Source organism: Hemicordylus capensis, chromosome 2, assembly GCF_027244095.1.
Source record: "Hemicordylus capensis ecotype Gifberg chromosome 2, rHemCap1.1.pri, whole genome shotgun sequence".
Lineage (NCBI taxonomy): Eukaryota > Metazoa > Chordata > Lepidosauria > Squamata > Cordylidae > Hemicordylus > Hemicordylus capensis.
The window spans coordinates 353,967,699-353,982,838 of record NC_069658.1 but is presented as its reverse complement, the minus strand read 5'-3'; the positions used below and the strand labels follow the sequence as shown (position 1 = coordinate 353,982,838).

General features: G+C 43.7%; 1 protein-coding gene across 5 annotated transcripts in view; it reads left to right on the top strand.

The window, feature by feature from the left end:
* Window positions 1-4,927: 4,927 nt before the first annotated feature.
* The window catches only part of P4HA2 (prolyl 4-hydroxylase subunit alpha 2), a 57,898-nt gene continuing 47,685 nt past the window's right edge, over window positions 4,928-15,140 (top strand). The window contains exons 1-2 of one of the 5 annotated variants that reach the window (XM_053298835.1): window positions 4,932-5,072; window positions 5,479-5,532. The gene's annotated coding sequence lies outside the window, so the exon portion shown is untranslated. Of the gene's footprint in view, window positions 5,533-15,140 lie in introns of all 5 variants that reach the window. The other 4 variants (XM_053298836.1, XM_053298839.1, XM_053298840.1 and 1 more) reach the window with 4 other exon arrangements.

Below are 15,140 nucleotides of genomic sequence, written 5' to 3'. Positions count from 1 at the left end.
CCATTTCTTACGTGTTCACACATTCTAGCCTTTGGGATAACTCCATCTTATCTTAACTCCTGTTTTCATTTAGTTGTTAGGCTTTACAAATGCATCTGTTTATTCTGCAACAGACATATACCAAAACCTCCATCTGCACATTCCATAGCCTTGATGCTTAATCCTAATTTATACACTGTCCACATTCTTAACTGGAATCCAGAAAGATAAAAGACGTATTGTATCTGTTAAGTCGAGGGCCTGGTATCTTTTTCTAAACCCAGGAAAGACTAGATAGCTTTAATGGGATAGTACTTTATGAATGTATGCAGTGTGATGCACTTCACATTATTAATAGTGATTACTAATTGAAGTGAAGTCTTAGCCTGTTGCATTCCTGAGATTACTGGTTGTTCTGATTAGGTGTTTCCTGGTGCCCTCAGGTCATTAGTGCAGCTATAATGGGACTGGGATATGCCACCAATTGCATCTAGGCATGTACAGAGAATCAGGGCAGACCAGCCTAGTGCACAAAGGAGACAAAAAACAATAGAATGGAGACTTCCTTTCCCTTTAAGGAGCCTCTGTAGATTAGGCAAGCATCCAATGTGAAAGGGGCTAACTGACCTAATCACAATGTGCAAAATTATTAATTGTGCAAAATCTTACTCTGTGTCATTTTCAAGGTCAAGCTTTTAAAGATGATTATACTACTGTTGATTTAACAAAATCTAAAACTAACAAGATTGCTTTGCATGTTAATTTACAGATTTTCTTATTGATCTTTTTATTTTGTAATTTAACATGAATAAGAGATTGAATAGAAAAGAATACGATTTTTAAGAACTAAGAACCCTTACCTCTGGTTTTCAGTCAAAACTTCTTACTGATACAATGATAGCATATAAATAAATAAATATTTCATTTTCACATATTGTATCACAATGTTTTCATCTGACAGCAGAAGCAAAATAAATTTCAATATTATACTTAATGCATCTATTGTAACACATCTGTATGTAGTAGTACACTTATGGTAGTAATATACAATTGTTTTGTTTTATATACCAATTGGATTATAATGTGGTTAAACACATAGTGACTTTACTAACATGTATAGTCAGCTGGAAGTTTCTGTTAGAACTAATTGTGTATTTCTTTCCATTTCTTATGAATGAAACACAACATACATCTGTGAAAATCATCAGGCACTGAGGCCAGAAATCAAAGGACGCTTAATGCAGCCACAGTAGCAAAACACTGGATTAAATTCCTTGAGATCTGCCGGACTGTCATTTAATGTAAGTTTGAATCCAAACAAGAAGGAAGTGATACTGGCAGAGAGTGACTCTGGTCTGAACATTGCTAGAAGAACCTTGCTGGATTAGACCCAGGGTCTATCTAGTCCAGCATCCTATTTCCCTCAGTGGCTCACCAGATGCCTCTGAGAAGCCCACAAGCAAGACTGGAAGCCACGGCCCCTCTCCTCCTGTCGCTATCCTAACAATTTTTATTCAGAGGCTTCCTGCTTCTGAGCCTGGAGGTAGCCTGTAGCCAGCAAGACTAGTAGTTACTGATAGACCTGCTCTCCATGAATCTCTCTAAGCCCCTTTTAAAGCCATCTAAGCTGCAGAGAACTCCACAGCAGAGAATTCCATAGATTGAGAGTGCTGTGTTAAAACAAAAAAACAAAAAAAACCCTTCCTTTTGTCAGTCCTAAATTTCCTGGCAATGAGTTTCATGGAATGATCCCTGGTTCTGGTGTTGTGGAAGAGGGAGAAAAATTTTTCTCTATCCACACCATGCATGATTTCAAAAATGTCTATTGTGTCTTCCCTTAATTGCCTTTTTTAAAACTTAAAAAAGAAAACAACAGTGTTAAAGTATTCCTTACAGAAAGTATTCTAGCTCCCTGATCATTTTGGTTGCCCTCTTTGGTCTGGATGTGAGAAATCTGATGTTGACTGATAGGGTTGAGTCTCTGTGCCCCTGCCCGATTCCTGCATTGAGCAGGGCATAGGCCTGGACTTCCAAGGTCCCTTCCCTAACATTCTATTACTCTAGGAAAGAACTGGGGGGTGGATCTGGATCTGGTGCTGCTTTATTTTTTTAAAGCCTTGCATGGCCTGATGGGGTGCAGACTGGGGACAGCACCTGCCCCCCGCTCCCCAAGGCTGCAGGCTCCCAATGTATTGCAGAGTTGCCATATTCTGGCTTTCCAAATCTGGGTACCTAATTTGCATATTATGTAAATTGGCTTGAAAATAATTTTTGAGCAGAATAGTGACTGCACTTTTTGCTCCATAACTCTCCTTCTACAAGGGCCAGAGTTTAGTGGGGGGGGGGAAAGAAAGCTGAAATCTGGGCAAATCTGGGTGGGCTAAGCAATCTGGGTGAGATGCTTAATATCCAGTTGAAACCCAGAATTTTGGGGAGCATGGCAACTCTTGGTTCATGCTGACAATGTTTGGGGAGGTTCAACAAGAGGATCACAAGGCTCTATGTTGCCCTGGGCCTCAGGTCCCAGGACCTCCTCCCTTGTACCTTAAGGACCGTCTCTCCTCAAATGAGCCCACTCAGGGGGGTAGTTAGGGGAGAGGGGACCCGTGTTCACCCTTCTCCCCATTGGTCCCTTGGAGTGAGGGAGATAATGAAGAAAATAGGGAGGGGTGGAGCTGGGGGCCCAGGTTCTTTGAACCCATCTGCTCAATTATAGCTACACCCCTGAGCCCACCTGTAAGCTGAGGTTTAGTCAGCAGTCATTATTATTCTGTCCTTGCAACAGGCTCAGAGGGCAGCCTCCAAGGAATGGCCTTTATCAGTGATTGCCTCCAAACTGTAGAACTCCTTCCTGAAATGGTTAGGAAAGCTATCTTTTTGTTATTGTTGGCAGGTGTGTGTGTATAGAGTTGGAAGACCAAACTGCTCTGTTTGGCTTTTGAATAAGAAATTGGCTTTCTGTGATTGTTTTCGATCTGCAGAGTGTTAATGTGTTTCTAATTATTTTTTTTAAAAAATGATAAAGGCTGTATTAAACTGCTGGATAAGTGGTATCTAAGTGTTTTAATAAAAGCATAACAAAATTCCTTTGCAAATGGAAGCAGCTCTTATAGAATGGTACACTCGACATTAAGGACTAACCCCCTCATCTTTGAAACAACTCTGGGGTTGTCATAAATTCCTCATCTTTCCCTGGAACAGGAAAATATGAATATTAGAATTCCTGGAATACAAAGAGCAAATATGGTGCAGTTGGATGTGCTGCAGTCCCAAGGGGCAAGTGGCTGCTGCAGCAGAGCCAGAATCCTGCAACTCTCAGAATGCTGAGCTGTGTGGGAGTAAACCCACACTTTCTGCTGTAACTGTATCAGAAAGCAAATTGTTTGCGAATTTTCCCTCGTTCTTCTTTCATGATCAAATTCTGTGTTTCATAAATCACCATGATAGGCTACAGTGTAGAACCACAATGACCAATTGTCCTCTTGTGAGGCAGGATTTTCTCTGTTCAAACTGTCTTTTTACCATGGAAACATGGGTCCTGAGTTCCAGAGCAGTAAGGTAGCTGGGCAGCCAACCACTTTCCTCACACTTTTCAGATGGAACGTTATTGGCTGGAGAAGGATTAAGTGTTCCTGGATTCCCTCCCTCTGATGAAAACTGTCTCCCCGCCAAAGGCACTTTACAATGGAGAACAAGCCATTGGGGCTTTGTTGTTGAAGTATGTAGCCATGCTTGCTGAGTAGCCTTGAACAAGTCAGCATCTCTTAGCCTAACCAACCTTATTAGATGTCCTCCTGGATAATAAAATGGGGTATACCCAAATATGCTACACTTAGGCTATGGTCATACTTACTTGAAGTAGGTACCATGGCATTCAGTGGAACTTACTTCTGAATCAACATACATAGGACTGGGTTGTTAATTCCCTGGATACAAATGTGATAAAGAAACTAATTTTCTGGAGAAACTCTTCAAAATGAGAATGGTGTTTTAATGGCACAGTGGCATTCAGGCCCTATCCCAACAATTTATTTATTTTATTTTAATATTTTATATCCCGCTCTTCCTCCAAGGAGCCCAGAGCGGTGTACTACATACTTAAGTTTCTCCTTACAACAACCCTGTGAAGTAGGTTAGGCTGAGAGAGAAGTGACTGGCCCAGAGTCACCCAGCTAGGTTCATAGCTGAATGGGGATTTGAACTCGGGTCTCCCCGGTCCTAATCCAGCACTCTAATCACTACACCACACTGGCTCTTTGTTACATTGCTAAGAACTTGTAAATCAGTTCCATATTACTTAAATGCATTGTATCTTTAGGAACACTCAACACACCCATCCTTCCAGAGCTGAAATGTTTACATATCGTTTCCTCCACAGACCTACACTTCCTTGATATGCATCCAAATTTTCTCCTTAGTACTGAGATCTCCTTTATTTTTAAATACGTAAGGTGATGCCTTCAGTTATTGGAATCTGTAACAGAATGTGTAATATTTTGAAATGAGGGGAATCTTCCTGATGAAGAACCCTGTGTAACTTGAAACATGAGTGGACGCAAACCAATCCAGAATTGGCGTGCACAATGCACATTCAGGACAGCATTCTGCATTTGAAGTACGGCAGTCGCCAGTTCTCCCTGCATCCTTTTCAAATAGGACAGGAAAGAAGTAAATGAAAACGCGATCTGATCACATCTCCTTTGCAAACTAATATATCAGAACGAACACTGTGCATGTCCGGGACACGATTATACATTTCGCGTTCATGCCTCCCTGCACCTTTTTATCAAGAGGTTTAGAACGAAGTGCTCAAGGCTTACCCTTTACTAGTTAGTTGAGAGGCGGCTATTCGGAGCATTACGGTAACGTCTGGAAGGTTTCGAGGTTTGTGCCGAGGAGGAGTTTCCGACGTGGCCGCTGCTCAATAGGAGCGGAGAACGCCAAGCGCATCAGCAAAGAGGGAGGGGGAACCAGAGCTCTGGCTGGAACTGCCAGGGCTGTTCTAGAAAGTGCGGACTTGGGGGGCTCCGTGTTCTTAGCTCAAGCGCCGAGGGTGCTGCTCGCAGGCAGGGCAGGATCAGTGCACTCCCTCGGTACTCCTCCTCCCCTGCTTTGGCGCCCATTGAGGTGGCCAGAGTCGGCTACTGTCGCTTCTCTGCCTCTGCCGCCCTTTGAGTCGTGGCTCTCCCGAAGAGATCTGCGCGCTTTGCCCACCTCTCTTCCCCTTGTTCCTAACTCCCTGTGCCCCTTGGCCCCGACATGCGCCTTCCTCTCGCCTGCCCCTTGCTCCAGGACTGCCTCAGGCATGCCAGCATGGCCCCCGTAACCCAGCATGGCTTGTGAGCAGAGCAGCACCGGAGAAATCCGAAGCCACCGGCAACGTGCTAGTCTAGGAGGTGCCGTGGAAAAGCGGCAGAGGGGAGGATGACTTCATCGCTGGCACCAGCTGTAGCATGGAATGGTTTCACATGATAAAACTCCTGTCTAACTTGTTTGCAGGGCTACAGGCGACCAGACGAGGCGCGTCCATCCCTTCGCCAGCGGTTACAGCAGGTAACTACTTTTGGCACTGACTCTATATCATTCCTGAGTTAATGTAGGGGGGTAAAGGATCAGGGCGGCGGGAGGAAAAACGTGCTAGGAGACACCCCCCCCCCGCGACGGAAGGTGTGGATCGGGACGCATGTAGTATTGGGAGGTCAGGACCAGAGTTTGGGGAAAGCGTGATTCTCGGACAGCTAAGCAGCAACCGCCCCAGGCGATCTCGTGTTACGCCTTTAGAGCTGTACTAGAAGCTTGCGGTAACTTCACCTTTGCTTTCCTGCAATGGCTAGTGGTGATTCACGATGAAGCAATGTTATCCGGGAGGCAACTTCCACCTATGGGCATATTTTCAGAACAGCTCAATGAGTACTGAATGGCTCTGGAAATAGTGGAAACAACATGAAGATAAAGGCGGCGGGGTGGGGGGGAGCGGGGTATGAGTAAAATAACATTTGGTGTGATCCAGGGGTGTAGCCAGCAGTGTAGGGAGGCTGGCGGTGACTCATGTGTGGCCCCCATGGCCCCCTGGCCCCACCGCCCACATCTGACATCAGACGCAGGAGCCTGGCTAGCCACCCCCCACGTCTGACATCAGACGCGGGGGACATGGTCTCCCTCCCAAATGGGGCCATGCGGCCCCGTTTGGAAGGGAGACCGGCCTGCACTGTGTTGGGCAGCGTGGGCCAGAGCGACTCTCCCTGCCTTAAAGACAGGGAGAGCCGTTCTGGCCGCACTGCCAATGCAGCACGGGCTGATCTCTCTCCTAAACGGGGTTGCACGGCCCCATTTGGGAGGGAGATCGATCAGCCTCACTGCGTTGGCAGCACAACTAGGAGCGAGTATCCCTGCCTTTATTTCCAATGCAGCGCCAGTCGATTTCAGAGACCGAAGTAACACCCCTCATGTCTGATGTCAGATGCGGGGGGCGTGTCTGGGGCCGCAATTGCGGCTCCTGATTGGTGGCGGCCTGGGTTCTTTGAACCCGTTCGCTCTATGGTGGCTGCGTCCCTGGGTGTAGCTATAGTTGAGTGGATGGGTTCAAAGAACCTGGCCCCCCAGCTTCTGAGGGGCCCCCAGCTCCACCCCTCCCTATTTTCTTCATTATCTCATTATCTGAGATGCTGGAATGAAGAATGCTGTGCATATCCTGGACATGATCACATACTTATAGGAATAAAACAAATATTTATATATTGCTTTTCAACAAAAGTACCCAAAGTGGTTTACATAGATATAAATAAAATGGCTCCTGTCCCCAAAGAGCTCACAATCTTTAAAAGAAACATAAGATAGACACCAGCAACAGCTGCTGGAGGGATTCTGTGCTGGGGATGGATAGGGCCAGTTCCCTGCTAAATAAAGAGAATCACTACTTTTGAAAGGTGCCTCTTTGCTCAGCAGTTGGGCACATGGTGTTCATCCCCAGCTTCACCACTGCACCGCTGTTCAAGAGGCTTAGCTGTAGAGGTACATAGATACTAATGTTGGATGACCATGTTCAGTTGGTGCTGGGAAGAACTGAGGGGGCAAAAAGCCACAAAGCAACGCAAGCATATTTGTTCCTGGACTCGTTGGAAAGGCAGAAGAGGTGATTGATTTTTGGCTTGTAGCCATTCTCTGAAAGAAGAAGATGGGAGATGAGACATGAGGTATTACGGGGTTTACAAAATCTGTCGTGTTTCTCAGGTAAAGGGAATTGAGGGTGACAGCCTCCTTGCTTCACTTTATTCTGGTCTTCTCTGTCTGCCTCTGTTTCTACCTCAACAAGGTGCTTTGGAGAGCCTGTTGCTATCCCATTCTGAAGTCCTCCAGAGATCAAATAAGGCTTGCATCTTGCACTGTTTGTTTGGTTTCCTAAGTGATGAGAGTTATGCCCTCTTCTTTCTTAGTTCTTTCCTGAGAGAAAGCATTAGAATTGTACAGAAGTCCTTTGACAGCGGTGGATGGATACTTTAGAAGTATCTTCCATATAAGGCACTCAAAGTCATCTTCAGTGTCTTAGGGGTATTCAGTGTCAGTGTCAGTATCACTTCACTTTTATCATAATCTACATGAGCACTACCAGAATCCTTAATTAGCACAAACATGTCCACACAATCGACACAAAATGTAGCATTTGAAATCATAAGTCACCATTGGTGCTGGTCATTCCTGAAGGATGTGGTCACTGGAGCCTTTGAATCGAAATGGCTGTGTTTCTAGATAGCATGTTCTCATTCAACCACAGTCTGTTGTTCATGATTCATGAATGCCATGGTTTGCGTTATCCAAGAAGCCAAATTAGATTAAGTACAGTCCAGCTGAATGTTACACACACTTTCCATCCCATTGACTTTAGTCAGAGAGAGTGTTAAGTGTCCAGAATGTACATCTCCCCATTTAAACCAATGGGATTGAACAGTAGTCAGCTTTTACTAAATCATGGCCATTATTTGACTGCTCTCTTGTGGCTATAAAACATAAGTACTGTGTCTTCTCTCTCCTAACCATTGCTATCAGTTTGGCTAGAAAGCAGCCATCAGACCTCCTAAAAACTGATTATTTTTATTTATTATGATAATTGGAAAAATATACCCCTTTGCAGCAAAGTGGACTTCTTTTATGATATTCCCTATCATGCCTCTGTTTAGTATTATTGAATGATGCATTGTTTATTGGACTGTTGAATTGTGATTTTGCTAGTTAGTTCATATTTATATAATATGACTCGGTTTATTAATAGCTTCTAATTCTGATGTTGAAGTTCTGCTTTAGTTAGAAATGTGAAGTTGAATTTGTTCGTAACCAGAAAACATTCTGATTCAGTGAATAGTTCTTCCTCATTTGTTGTCGTCTTCTTCCACTTTCTACCTCTCCATTCCTTTTAAAAATGCTAATTACTGGAGTTTCTGTTACAGAAACTATATGCACATCTTGAATTCCCTTCTCATAACAGCACATTTCCTGTTCTCCAGATCTGTATTTGTTCATGAGAATCCAAATGAGTGGACATTTTTCACCAATCGGAATGGGGGACACAATTTCTGGTGTTCATTTGCCACCTCCATTTGCTCCTTAATAAAAGAAAGATTTAAGATTCCTAGGCCCTGACATGTACTGGTCACCTTAAGTGGTGGAGTGGGGAAATGCTTGACTAACAAGCAGAAGGTTGCCCATTTGAATCCCTGCTGGTACTATATTGGGCAGCAGTGATGTAGGAAGATCCTGAAAGGCATCATCTCATATTGCACAGGAGGAGGCAATGGTAAACCCCTCCTGTATTATACCAAAGAAATCTACAGGGCTCTTTGGGCGCCAGGAGTCAAAATAGACTTGACGGCACACTTTACCTTAACCTTACTTCCTTTACAGGTGCATTAGAACAAATTGGCAATAATTTCTAGAAAGTAAGGTCATGAATGACAAGATACCTTGGGCTAGATTTTGCCTAGCTGGTACCATAATTTCAGGCTCAATGCATGCACATGCATACTATAGTATGGCTTTATTATTTTTTCCAGTAAAGTGCAGAGTGCTATCCTAGTAATCCTTAAAACAGCCCTGTAAGGCAAGTCAGCATTGGTAGTTATGTTATAATTGAGGATGGGAGATGGGAGACAGGCTGCCTAAGGCTGTCCACTCAGTTTCATCATGGATAAGCTGAGATTTTATGCAAAGACTTTCCATCTCATAGCTCATACTGTTAACCAGTGTGCTGCACTAGGTCTTTATAGGATGCACCATAACTTGGTGGGAGTTTATGTAGTTGCATGAGTTTTGTTTTGATCATTAATATGTTCACTTCTCACATCACTCTCCATTTAGTTTTCTGTGTCAAGCTTGGTTCTTTATCTGGTTTATGGCTTTGTGCAGCTTGTGTAAGTGGGAAGAGCATTGTGTGAATGACTGCAGTGTTATAATTCCAACTCCTTTTAGTGATTCAGTTCAGACTTCCAGCTGCTATGCAATGACTGAACATACTCAAAATGATACATGCTTATTGGACATCTCATATCACCCTTTCTAGGTTTTGCACATTCTTACAGATCAGCAGCGTATGGCCAGGGAATGTGTGGAACACTGCATGTTAATCTGCACCAGGAGTGGGCAAACATGGCTGTCCAGTTGTTGTTGAACTACAACTCTTGTTGCTGGGTATGATGGGAGTTTTTGTTCACCAGCAGCTGGAAGGCCAAGTTTGCCCAACCCAATCTACAGCCAGAAACCCTGAATTCTAGTTATTCAGGTCTGGGCAGACTTGCACAGAACTTTTTACTTTCTCAAAATCTGAATATTGGTGGATTGCAGATTTTCTTTCGGGGACTAGAGTGATCATTTGATCATGCATGATCATCCCATGCATGCTAGGATAGAGCAGCTGTTCGTGTGGAAAGACAGGGAGATAAGAAAGTGTTCTTCCCCTGACTAATGGAAATTCCACGCAGACATCTGTAGTTTTCTGATTCTATAACTGCCATCTTCAGGCTGACTTTCTTCAGCATAAGGGCAAATTTGATTCAGTTTAGAAATGTTTGTTCCTATGCAGTGGCTCAGAGAACAGCTACATACTATAGATCTTTGGATCCAATCTAACTTTGGCATGCAAAATTACAGAACTGCAAAATTTAGTCACAGTATCTAATTTAGTATTGTGGCTGGAGGAGGGGAAACTAGTATGGATGGCCAGTCCAAGAACAGCTAAGCCAGACCGTCTTAAGCCACTTTATATGATTAAGTGGAACCCTATTGGCCCCTTCAGTCACATGATTCTTGCTGTGAATTGTGAAGCTCCCCATATTTAGTGGTCCAGCACAGCAGGTAATAAGCTCCTTTCTCCAGCAAGTTGCAGTGGTGGTGTAGAGAGTAAGATGCCTTGGAGCTGCTGGTAGAGTCCCTAGGTCAAGACTCATGGCCACTTGAAGATACTACTATGGCATACTTTAATACTGACTGCAGACTGTTGTTTATACTTTAAGTATGATAACCACAAATGGCTGTCCCTTTTTACTAATGCCTAGCTCTCACAAACAGCAGATGAGGAGGTAAATCTGTTTCTGGAATTTACCACTTCAAAGTACAGGCTGCAGCTCACACAACTGAATGTTCCTCCTGACCTTAAACAGATCGCATGTGAAGAACTATCATGTCTAAGAGAAGGCAAGGCTAGAACCCTTTCCCCTAATAATGAAATTTCCTATGTTTACGGAACGTTTTGGATGGAGGAGTTGTGTGAACCCTACCTGGTCTGTAGTGGTACACTCCAGAAGCAGATTTACCTCATCTGTGGTTTGTGAGTTCTAGAAATAAGACTATAATTCTTCTAACATGCATGCATACACCTTGCAGAATAATTTTGTGCTGCAGGGCCCAAGGAAGATTAATATGTTCTTTAAAACCTTAGAGCAAGTAGACTAGGCTTGAGAAAAGACTTCCTATGCTCCAAACTCTCTCATTTTTGGTGATGGGACTGCTATTCTAGTATTTGCTTTGTTCATGTGATAGAAGTTTTATTTTTATAATGAGAGTTTATTTGTGTAAATTAAACCAGATTGCCTTATTATTATTATTATTAATAATATTCCATAACCACAGGTAATTTTACTTAAATGTTTCTGAATATTTAAGCTGTGATCATAAACTCACATAATTCTGGGACCTGGGACTTTTTTCCATGTGTTTTAGAGACAGGGTTTTTAGAGTGGTTTTTCAGTGCAGTTTTTGTGAAGAACCTTTTATATTCCAAGATTATTTTCAGATTTATCTGAAGGGATGTTGCATATTAACATTCTGGCTGCAAGCAGAAAATGCAGTTATACGTCCAAAGTCTTGGCTAGCTCCAGATGGGGAAGATAAACATACAGTTCAGCCAGCACAGACTCTTCTCGCTGCTTGCAGTTTGAGTTGATAACTTAACATATACATCTATATGCTGGGACTCTTCTCTCATGGTAAGAAAAGGCTAGAAAGACTTAATTTTAAAGTAGTGTGGGTTTTAAATATATATATATATATTTAAAGGAAATGCATTCTCAGTTGTAATTTAAAAGAGCCTTTGGGAGCTAATCCAGATGCCGTCTTTTCTTAAGCTTATATAATTAGAACAATTGGAAGATTACAAACATGATTGGAAAAAGAGCCCTGCTGATTTCTGAGCTAACAAAAACACTTGGGGAATCTCATTTTCATATGCTGTTATGAAAGACTATTTCAAGGGTTTAATGATTGTTTAGCATTTGGATGTTTAATTATTCACAGATGCACATTGTGCACTTGGCAAAAGAGGTGGTGATGCAGGCATGTGGCAGGGTGTGTGTGTGTGTCGTACTTTGGGGCTGATGCTAAACTCGGAAGGAAGGAGCTAACTGGAAGTCAGCTCTCGAGAAAAGAGGGACTTCTAGTATGAAGGCTCTTGGCTTTGGGGGTGAACACAATCCATTTGTGTTAGCATTGCTTGCTAGAATTATTTGCTAGTAGGAAGCTTGAATCCAATGGGCACCTAAGACTTCTGGGGATTGGTCTCTTGGTGACTGAGGAGGATACAGATCCTCCCAAATTGTGTACCCAGGGAGCCTTGGCCACGTATCTTTTTCTGCTGCTCACACACTCTTCACTTGCCTTACTCTGTTCCTCTTGGTATAAGGACAGAGATGAGACCCTGTGTCTGTTGGGATGTAGGATCCTGCATTATTAAACTCTCTCTTTTCTTGAGGTCAGGGAGAGCTTTCATTTAAATAAATGCAGGTAGTCTTAGGGCCCACTCCCAATCTTTACCTTGGTAATTCCAGTGGCGATGATGGAGACATATTTTAAAACAAGGATTTGGATTCTGTACAGCTGTTTGAGGAAATATATTCTCTGTTTTCTCCATTAGGGCATTTTCAAATATTACATTTAATGCATTACAAAGCAGCGGGAAACCAACTTCATTAAAGGATTAACTGAGATCTAGTAACTGTTCAGATGTTTCTTTCATGTAATATACTATGCTAAGGGAACTGCTGTGCTAGGGAGCAGAACCAGAGGGGGCTGTTTTTGTTGGTGGTGTTCACCTGTACCTTCTCTCTTGCATGGTGGGAGGCTTTCCCAGGTCACAGAACACGACTGGAGGAAGTCGTGCTGGTAGAGTAGTGTTGTTTGTCCCTTCCCCCTCACCTAGAATGAGGTTTTTTAGATTTAACTAGCTTAACCAATACACAGCATCTGCGTGCTAGTACTTGATTGCTTCCCTCACCCCCTGTCACAGCCCCCTGAGCTCAGAGATCTCTCCACCCTCACCTGAGCTGCACTGCTGCTCCTCCTACTCCATTCCCCTACTCCATCCCCCTCACCCTTCTTGGTTGCAGCTGCAGCGTTGCTGGCACCTATTGGCCAAGCTGCAGCCCTCTATCGCCAGAGACCTCCCTCACCCAAGACCTACTCCTGCTCCTCCCCACAGGAGCAGCAGCAGTTGACCAGGCCCTTCCTCGCTGCCACCACTGTCATGGCCGCTCGTTCCCCTCTGGCCGCTGAAAGATCCGGGCCCGTCCTTTGCCTTCCTTCCTTCCTCTCTGAATGGCCTTAGTAGCCTCCAAACAGCAGCAGTGGTCGAGTGGGCCCTTCCTTGCTGCTGCTGCCACTGCCATGGTCACTCATTCCCCTCAGGCCACTGACAGGCTCAGGCTCATCCCTTGCCCTTCCTTATTTCTCTCTTCCTCTCCCTTCTTTTTCTCTCTTTCTCTCTCCTCCACTCGCTCTTCCCCTCTGTCTTTCTTCCCCTCCCTTCTTTCTCTCTCCCTCTTCCTGAGTTAACCAATCTTGTTCATCCTGGTTCCTCATCTAATTTACACAACGGCAGCCTCCTTCTTCTGAAGCTCTTTCCTCCCTCATGACCTCTCTCTTCACAGACCCCTGCCCACTATCCAAGAATATTTTCCAACCAGTAACAGTTGCATTCCAACTGACCTTAACCATCACAGGCTCCTCTTTCTCCCTATCTGCATATGGAATCCCCACTGCCCAATCACCATGGTACCACAGGCTCCTCCCCCCTATCTCCACGTGGAATCCCCACTGCCCAATCAGGTGCTTCTGCTCATGAACTCTCGCGAGAGCTGCCACACACAGGATTAGCCTCATGTACGCCTTAGAAAATTATATTAAAAATAGATGGTTTGGGGGTTGAAGTGCTGTGTGACCTTGTGACCTCCTTAGTTCCTTTGAGATATTGGTTGAGTGAAGTTGGGTTCAGTGTGTACCTTGGTAGGGCAGGAATTGATGGGGTTATCACCATTTAAAAAGTGTTGAGTTAGGAGGTTTGGCAGTGAGAAGTAGACAGGCCATTATAGGGGATGGAGGATTTGCCAGGTAATGGTTATTCCTTTATCTGGTCCTCTTCCCAATCAAAAGGACTTTGGCAGCTGTATTGACAACCCCAGTGGACTACAGGTGTTGCTGCTTAATGCCACATTAGTCCATATTAAAATCTTGGCATTGTATCCATGTAGGATAACTGAACTTATCTGAAGCAAGCCCTTGTATCAAGTCATCACCTGTATTTAGTAACAGAGTAACTCGCTGCCTAATGACAACCTTCAGCCCGCCCGCCCGCCCGCCCGCCCCCCCCCCCCCCGTAACAACTACCAACTGACCTTAACCATCACAGGCTCCTCCTCTTCCCTATCTGCATATGGAATCCTCACTGTCCAATCACCATGGTGCCACAGGCTCCTCCTCCCTGTCTGCATATGGGCATTGTCTTTAACGCTTCCCACAATACACAACAGTTTCTAAATGACTGTCTTTTGGGTTTAATTATGCTGTGTTTATTGCTACTATTTGATTATTCTTGTTTTCAGTGTGCTAGGCTCCCTTAGCCCGGCTTCTCCTGGTCATGAGAATAGCCTCACTGTATTCAGAGAGGAGGATACATTCAAGGGTAGATAAAATAAATCCTCCTTTGACTGACACTGCAGTGTAATTATGACCTCGGAGAGTGCCCTAGGACTATGCCTTTATTAGGATGCATATTCTCAGCTTTAATTGACAAATGTGAGATTCTTCTGAGTACAGGAAAGTACATCAATAAAAACAGATTTTTAAAAGGTCTTGCTGCCAGGGGCTAACATAATTGATTTCAGAGTTCTTTGGCTCCTGGCCAATAGAAGCCGAGTATTTTTATTGTTTTCGCAACTTACAAAGTTGTAACATGATCATGCATCACTTTGTTCAGTGTTGCTTTCATAGCTTGGTTTCTCACAATATGTTCAGTGTTTAAACTTTGTCACTTGCACTCTCAGTTAAAATATTCTTTGACTTCAGTCCTGCACCCATGTGAGTATGTTTTACTGAACACAGTGAGACTTACTTTGAAAAAAGTATACCAAGGATCAGGCTGTTAGCCACATAATTTGAGCTGTGCAGTCTAACAGCATCTATATTCATGTTTTGTATATAATAAGCTTTGATCTTTAATAAGCCAGATCTTTTTCTTTTTTTTGAGTGGAGAAAATAATGAATTAATGAAGCATCCTGGGAGTTTAAATGCTTTTCTCCTGTTCTCGCAAGTCAGGCTCTTTCCACAAATGTCTGTAAGATTTGTCTACTACTTTAATAAGCCTAATTTTTCTAAAACCAAAGCTAAACAAAATTCTTGCCTCTGC